Genomic DNA, 9,388 nt, shown 5'->3' with positions numbered 1-9,388 from the left:
CTAAATTTGTTTATGTTTCAGTTAAAGAAATCAGGGAATGTTAATGCCGTAGCTACTATGAAAACCTTTCTATTTTTGTTTACGTTTCAGTTAAAGAACCGGGGAATATTAATGTCCTAGCTACAGCAAAAATATTTTTAGTTTTTTATGCTTCAGTTAAAAAAGCAGGGAATGTTAATGTCCTACCTACTGCAAAACCATTTCTAGTTGTGTTTATGTTTCGGTTAAAGAAACCCGGGAATGTTAATGTCCTAGGTATTGCAAAAACAATTTTTAGTTTTGTTCATTTTTCAGTTATAGAAACCCCGGGAATATTAATGTCCCAGCTACTGCAAAAAGGGTTCTAGTTATGCTTATGTATCTGTTAAAGAAACACGGGGAATGATAATGTCGTAGCCACTGCCAAAACAATTTTTAGTTTTGTTTATGTTTCAACCGAAGCCACCCGGGGAATGTTAATATTTTAGTTTGGTTTATTTTCCAGTTATTAAATCAATCTCAAAAAGAATATTCATTCCCATGCATTCTCCTTTACGTCCTCTTCGTTTTGAACTGAATCATCTGAAAACTTTCCAGACAGCGACGGTGAGCAGCTGTCACGGGCCCTTCCACATCATGAATAATTCACGCTCGATTTCGATTTTGTGATTTACATTTGGGAAGAATTTACAGTCGAGATAAGTATTTGAACATGGGTATAATTCCCATAATTTGAGAATGTCGGTGAGCTTTCTGACACACACACACTCACACTCACACAGCGTTATAGGGAACTCATGAGTCCTAAATAGTTATTGGATATTTTGCCTGAAAAATGCTTTGATTTTCTTGACCTAAAAAATTAAATAAAACATTTTGTTTTAGGTGACTTTGAAGGGTCACAAGAGGATATGAATATATATATATATATATATATATAAATATATATATATATATATATATACATACATATATATATATATATATATATATTTATATATATATATTTAAATAATATATATATATATATATATATGCCCATACACACACACACACACACACATATATATATATATATATATATATACATATATTATATATATATATATATATATATATATAAATATCTATTTTGTAAAAAAATTTAGAATTTATGTAAAATAATCTAATTGAAAGTCTTAGAATAACAGTAAAATTGAATACATATACATAGGCGGCAAAACAGAATAATATTTACTATAGTTATCTTTGATAATACGTTCTTATGTTCAAGAATGACATCCTTACTAGTACTCTTCCACAGTATTCAAAGTCTGAAGAATCGTAAAGGCCATTTGAATAAAGTATGTTTGACAAAGCTTTAGATATGAACAGAGGAGATTGACAAGAAATTTCAATTAACATAGAACATATGTAGAATGTTTTATTTCCTAATCTAATTTTATCTACCCCGTGAAAGAAATCTTTTTCATCTATTTCATTATATGTTGATGATTCTATCTCATCATGTTTATATACAAAAGTGTATTCCTTTAAATCTTAAGAAATCTCATAATCATAAGAACTCTCGTTATGAAGAAATGTAATATTCTAAGAAGGTAGCAGTTTCTTTTTCTTCTAAATCTTCTCCTTGGAACGTATTTTTTTTTCCTCTATAATGTGAATTAAATGCCGCGTGGGAAGAAACTTAATTTAATGTCATAAAGACACCAAGTAAAAAACTTACTAATCAAATTCTTTTGACATTTTTCGAGATATTTTCTCCATTCATATGAGCTGTTTACATATTTTAGTTCAGCTATAATTATCCAAAGGTTGCCGTAAAATGATTGTGAGTAAGTATATGCTTATGATATTAACAAGTTTGGATTTTATAAAGAAAGTAAAGATGTCGCAAAAGGCGTTTTGATTAACATTCATAAAATCAAATGCTCACTCATGACGTCGAAATTATCGTTGAATTAGAAAAGCATTATGTAGTCTAAGGTAACATATCTTGTTAATTTCCGTAACTTGTTTCACTTTATCTATCGTAAAATATTTTTGGATTGCAAATAACGATAAGTAATATCTTAGTCACTCATGCATGGAGATTTTGTAATTCTTACGTATTAACACTATATATATATATATATATATATATATATATATGTATATATATATATATATATATATATATATATATATATCTTCCTTTACAACAATAAGCTCCCGCTGCTTCATTTGTGTTTGTGTATGCGTGTTTGGGTGTATAATTATGTATGAGCTTGTTACAATCACAATGATAAACGTTTTGCGTCAACTTTAAGACGTCAAGACAGGTATTATGAAACTACAGAATATTTACTTTATTATGAATAACCCATAGTGATATAAAAGTAAGGCTCAAACTACTTAGAAGAGCATAAAATGATCTTAAGGATATAGCGAATTGAATTGGTATGATATACTCAATCTGATGTGTTTCTCCCGTAGGGTTTAATATGATTTCTCGAGATTAGATCCTCAAAACTGCTTCAATAAGATGTTAATGCATCTCCAGTTATACATTTCCAATATAAATATATATATATATATATATATATACATTTACTGAATATATATATATATATATATATATATATGGATAAATATCAACACAACATCGTGTTCAAATAGAAATAAATTTCTACCTCATACTTGGGATCGAACGCTAGCCCCTTCTAATGAAAGGCCAGGTCGAAACTAACCATGTCACGAGAGCCCATAAAAGAAATTGGAACCTGACCGCTACCAGCTGTCCGAGGATTTACCTGGCGAGACATCAGTCTCTTACCAGCGAGTTTTACCCAATTTCCCGGGCCACCACGTGACACAATTGGTAGTAATTCATTCAAATTACCCCTAATGAGTCAATACGGATAAATATCAACACAACATCGTGTTCAAATAGAAATAAATTTCTACCTCATACTTGGGATCGAACGCTAGCCCCTTCTAATGAAAGGCCAGGTCGAAACCAACCATGTCACGAGAGCCCATACAAGAAATTGGAACCTGACCGCTACCAGCTGTCCGAGGATTTACCTGGCGAGACATCAGTCTCTTACCAGCGAGTTTTACCCAATTTCCCGGGCCACCACGTGACACAATTGGTAGTAATTCATTCAAATTACCCCTAATGAGTCAATATGGATAAATATCAACACAACATCGTGTTCAAATAGAAATAAATTTCTACCTCATACTTGGGATCGAACGCTAGCCCCTTCTAATGAAAGGCCAGGTCGAAACCAACCATGTCACGAGAGCCCATAAAAGAAATTGGAACCTGACCGCTACCAGCTGTCCGAGGATTTACCTGGAGAGACATATATATATATATATATATATATGTGTGTGTATATATATATATATATATGATTAAAATTATCAATGTTTTCTCTCATGTAGGCGAAAATTAAGGAAATTTGGAATAGGTGAAATGTCAAAAGAATTGTCCTCTTCAAACTACATAAGATGCATGTTCTGAAACACATAAAGAATAAAACAGTTGTAGATTATTCTTTTTCACAATGATTTTATTTCTCATAATAATATCATATCTGATTATTGCAGGTATTGTACTGGCCTGGTGGTAGCGTCCTTGACTGGTAATTGCTAGACTGGGGTTCGAGTTCCGCTCAAACTCAGGAGTTTCTTTGGTCGCTGCAACCTCATCATCCGTGTGAGCTAAGGATGTGGGGTTTAGTGGATATCATAGGTCAATCTGCTGAGTCATCAGCAGCCATTGCCTGGCCCTCCTTGGTCCTAGCTGTTGATCATAAGTAATGTTTTCGTTTCTAGGGCATTGTCCCTCTTGATAGGGCAGTGTCTTGATAATATATATATATATATATATATATCTATATATATATATATATATATATATATATATATGTATTATAGCCACGAAAGGAAAAATGAAAAAGACTTGATTGGAGTTAGTACTTTCATCCACTCAGGACATTTTCAAACTCAGCCAATTTCGTGGCTATAATACATTTTATATTCATCACGTGTCAGCTTTCGTGATTTCTACTCACACACACACACACACCCACACACACACACACACATATATATATATATATATATATATATATGTATATATATATATATATATATATATATAGCAAAAGCCAGTAGGAAATAATAAAAAAAAATTAGTACCAAGCGCTTTTGTGCATTTTAATACACCTCTTCAGGGTTCAATAAAAAGTGAGACAGTTGAGCGACGTAAAAAAAAAAAAAAAAAAAAAAAAAAACTGAATAATAAGAGGAATGATAGAAAAACCTCGTCAGCTATCTAGCATTGTCAAACAATCAAACAACCCACAGCCAAAATGTGTACTTGAACGCAAAGTGGTCATAAACACAAAACAGGTTAACAAAAATTACATGATTCTGAATTGTTGAACCTTATTGGTCATATAGAAATTATTGAATTATATAAACTAGCACTAATATTAAAAACACAATCAGAATTTATCTTTATAATACTTGATTCTATAATATTTCTCTTCACGACATCTCTACGTAGAACAACTCTTTAGAGTTATTCCATTCTATCAAATGATTATATTCATTCATGTGAACAAAAAGTACGCTGGACATATTACCACATAAATGAATATAATCTATTGATAGACTGGAAGAACTCTAAAGAGCTGCTCTACTTTAGAGTTGTCATAAAAAGAAATATTATAGAATCAAGTATTGTAATGATAAAGTCTGATTGTGTTTTTAATATTAGTGCTGGTTCATATAAATTGGATGATTTCATCATGATCAATATTGTTCAATAACTCAGAATTACGTAATTTACATTGTTATATAACGGTAAGATGCAGAAACTGGCCAAGAAAGAAGTCGGGATGAAATGCTTGGAACAACCTAGAAAACGTTTGATCCCCTTGAAATAGGTGATTCAGTTTTGCTGCTATACAAGTGAGTTTGAAAGTGGTCGCCTAGACTGTAGGTGTGTGCCAGGAGTCGTTCTTGAAATGGACTCAAGAGGCATTTACAAGATCGGCATCAAGAATGGAATAGTTAACACAAATTTTGCCAGAAACCAACTTCCAAAGGGGGATTGCATACTAGTAGAGCAAGGTAAAGTTAAACGAGATGTGTTACCTTTCCGTAATATTGCAGTCTTTCATGCTAGCACCGGTGGTCAAGGGTTCACAAAATGCTGTTGTGCTTCTGAATGTAATGTCACTGCCATTGACATCCAAATAACAATAAATGTCGGAATAAATGTTAGAGTAAAATGTATATTGTTGCTGAGAATTTATGCACTTTCCAACTAGTTATTCTATTTTGTTTGGTTGTGTAAACATTTTCATGAAGCATATGATGATTAGGGTGATGATATGATTAAATTTTTTTTATTGTTTTAGGTATTTTTTCTTTTATTTATTATATTTATTTCTAGTTATTTTTAAGCTTGAGAGTAACTGTGGGGAGGGTATCAGTGTACAGTTTATTCATAATAATTTATTGCATATGAAAATTTATTATATAGACAGATATGAAGAAGAGAAGTGAACAAAATAACTAGTTTCTAGTTTGTAAAACGGACAATTTGTCAAAACAAAGACTGAGCTTTGTAAGCATAAGTGTTCAGTATATAGATTTCAAAATCATTATATTAACTGCATATGGTGTCACAATACCTGATTTGCCGAAACCAGGAACCAAGCAACTTGCCTATATCCTAAAATATGTTGCCCAATCTGTGAATTAGGCAACTTTGAAGAATCCAGAAGCTACATATTTCAGGCAAATGACTGTCTACTTCATGAAACCGGCAATGAAAGGCCTATTTCATGAATTAGGCGGCGCACTGACTACCTAATTCATAAAACAGGCAACTTTAAGGATTAGTAACAACATATATACCTATATATATATATATATATATGTGTGTATATATATAGTATATATATATATATACATATATATATGTATATATATACATATATATATATATATGTATATATATACATATATATATATATATATATATATACATATTTACAAATATACTTATATATATATATATATATATATACTGTATATATAAATATATATATATACTATATATATATATTTACATATACAATATATATATATATATATATATTTACATATACATATATATATATATATATAATATTTACATATACATATATATATATATATATATATACATACAATATATATAATTTATATATGTATATTATATATATATATATATATGTATATATATATATGTATGTATATATATATATATATTATATATGCTGTATATATATGTATGTATACATATATATTAGTAAAGCTTACACAATTTGTGTACTTATTAAATTGTTTTTTTTAATCTTATTGTGACGATGGGACAATTACTGTATTTACATCATGGTTTCCCTTAACTTGATAAGCTACTTAGAGCTGAAAATATTTTCCTTCTGTAAGAATAATGACTAAACCACCAGAGAAAAAATAAGACATTTTTTTTCCCAGCGATGTACTTTACGAGAACATTTTGAATTTACAAGAGTCGAGACCTGCAATAAAAGTTCACTTTACGGTTGAACTTTCTGAAACTAAATTTACATGATTTTTAGGTCTTTGCAAATTCTATTTTAGAATACGCCGGAACAAAGCCAGTCACCCGGTTGGTAGGCGTAGGGGTAAAGGAACAAACACAGTCACTCATTTGGTAGGTGTATGAGCAAAGGATCAAACACAGTTACTCATTTGGTAGGCGTATGGGCAAAGGGACAGAGTTAATCAGTTGGTAGGCGTATGGACGAAGGAACAAACAAAGTCACCCAGTTGGTAAGCATAAGGGTGAAGGATCAAACAGTCAATCAGTTGGTAGGCGTAGGCGTGATGGAACAAACATAGTCATTCAGTTGGTAGGCGTAGGATTAATTAATAGACACAGTCACCTAGTTGGTAGGCATAGAGGTAAAGGAGCAAAAACAGTCACCCAGATGTATATATATGTTTGTGAAGGAACAAACGCAATCACTCAGTTGGTAGGCGTAGGGGTGAAGGAACAAACACAGTCACCCAGTTGGTAGGCGTAGAGGTAGAGGAACTAACACTGTCAATCATTTGGTAGGCGTATGAGGGAAGGAACAAATACAGTTACCCAGTTGGTAGGCGTATGGGTGAATGAACAAACAAAGTCACCTGGTTGGTAAGCATAAGGGTGAAGGAACAAATAGTCACTCAGTTGGTAGGCGTAGGCTTCAAGGAACAAACATAGTCATTCAGTTGGTAGGCGTAGGATTAATGAGCAAACACAGTCACCCAGTTGGTAGGCGTAGGGGTAAAGGGGCAAAACAGTCACCCAGATGGCAGGCATAGGGGTGAAGGAACAAAAAAAGTAACTCAGTTGGTAGGCGTATGAGTGAAGGAACAAACACTGTCACCCAGTTGGTAAGCATACTGGCGAAGGAACCAATACAGTCACCCAGTTGGCAGGTGTAGGGGTGAAGGAACAACCACAGTCACTCAGTTGATAGGCGTAGGGGTGAAGGAACAAACACAGTCACTCAGTTGGTAAGCGTAGGAGTGAAGGAACAAACACAGTCACCCAAATGGTAGGCGTACGGGCAAAGGAACAAATACAGTCTCCCAGTAGTCAAGAGTAGGGGTGAAGGAACAAACACAGTCACTCATTTGGTGGGCATAAGTGTGAAGGAATAAACACATTCATTCAGTTGGTAAGCGTAGGAGTGAAGGAACAAACACAATCACCCAATTGGTAGAGGTACGGTCGAAGGAACCAAAACAGTCACCCAGTTGGCAGGCGTATGGGTGAAGGAACAAACACGGTCACTCAGTTGGTAGGCGTAGGGGTGAAGGAACAAACACAGTCACCCAGTTGATAGGCGTAGGGGTGAAGAAAGACACAGAGTCAGTCAATTAGTCGGCGTAGTTGTGAAGAAGCTAGAAGACACCCAGTTGGTAGGCTGAGGGGTAAAAGAAACAAACACAGTTACTCAGTTGGTAGGCGTAGTAGGGGTGAAGGAACAAACACAGTCACTTGGTTGGTAGGCGTAGGGGTGAAGGAACAAACACAGTCACTCAGTTGGTAGGCATAGGGTTGAAGGAACAACAACAGTCACTCATTTGGTATGCGGAGTGGTGAAGGAACAAACACAGTAATTAAGTTAGTAGGCATAGAGGGAATGGAACAAACAGTCACTCACTTGGTAGGCGTAAAAGTGAAGGAACTAAAACAGTCACCCATTTGATAGGTGTAGTGGTGAAGGAACTAAAACAGTGACTCATTTGGTTGGCGTAAGGTTGAATGAACAATCACAGTCACTCAGTTGGTAGGCGTAGGGGTGAACGAACAAACACAGTCACTCAGTTGATAGGTGTAAGAGTGAAGGAACAAAAACAATCACTCCACTCCACAAACAAAGTCACCCAGCTGGTAGGCGTAGGGTTGAAGGAACAAATATAGTCACCCAGTTGGTAGGCATAGGGTAAAGGAACAAACACAGTCATTCATTTGGTAGGCGTAGGGGTGAAGGAACTAAAACAGTCACTCATTTGGTAGGCGTAGGTGTAAAGGAACAAACACAGTCACTCAGTTTGTAGCTGTAGGGGTGAAGGAACAAGCACAGTCCCTCATTTGGAGGACATAGGGTGAAGGAACAAACACAGTTACCCAGTTGGTAGGTGTAGGGGTGAATGTACTTGAACAGTCACTCATTTGGTAGGTGTAAGGGTGAAGGAACAAACACAGTCACCCAGTTGGTAGGCGTAGGGGTGAAGAAACAAACCCAGTCACATATTTGGTAGGTGTAGAAGTGAAGGAACTAAAACAGTCACTCAATAGGTAGATGCAGAGGTGAAGGAACTAAAACAGTCACTCAATTAGTAGGCGTAAGGGTAAAGGAACAAACACAGTTACTCATTTGGTAGGTGTAGAGGTGAAGGAACTAAAATTGTCACTCATTTGATAGGCGTAGGGGTGAAGGAACTAGGACAGTCACTCATTTGGTAGGCGTAGGGGTGAAAGAACTAAAACAGTCACTCAATTGGTAGGCGTAGGGGTTAAGGAACAAACACAGTTACTCATTTGTCAGGCTAGAGGTGAAGGAACTAAAACAGTCCCTCATTTGGTAGGCGTAGTGGTGAAGGAACTGAAACAGTCACTCATTTGGTAGGCATAGGGTTGGAGGAACTAAAACAGTCACTCATTCACTCATTTGATAGGTGTAGGGGTTAAGGAACAAACACAGTCACCCAGTTGGTAGGCGTAAGGGTGAAGGAACAAACACATTTACTCATTTGATAGGTGTAGAGGTGAAGGAACTAAAACTGTCACTCATTTGGTAGGCATAGGGGTGAAGGAACT

At 34.6% G+C, this 9,388-nt stretch overlaps 1 long non-coding RNA gene across 1 annotated transcript in view; it reads left to right on the top strand.

Annotated features, from left to right (window-relative positions):
* The first annotated feature begins 4,957 nt into the window (after positions 1-4,957).
* LOC137649674 (uncharacterized) overlaps positions 4,958-9,388 on the top strand; it is a 17,470-nt gene continuing 13,039 nt past the window's right edge. Inside the window, exon 1 of the long non-coding RNA XR_011045818.1 lies at positions 4,958-5,109. This is a non-coding gene — a long non-coding RNA (uncharacterized lncRNA). The remainder of the gene's footprint in view (positions 5,110-9,388) is intronic.

The sequence above is a fragment of the Palaemon carinicauda genome, chromosome 11 (genome assembly GCF_036898095.1).
Source record: "Palaemon carinicauda isolate YSFRI2023 chromosome 11, ASM3689809v2, whole genome shotgun sequence".
NCBI lineage: Eukaryota > Metazoa > Arthropoda > Malacostraca > Decapoda > Palaemonidae > Palaemon > Palaemon carinicauda.
This window is presented reverse-complemented; position numbering and strand designations above follow the sequence as displayed.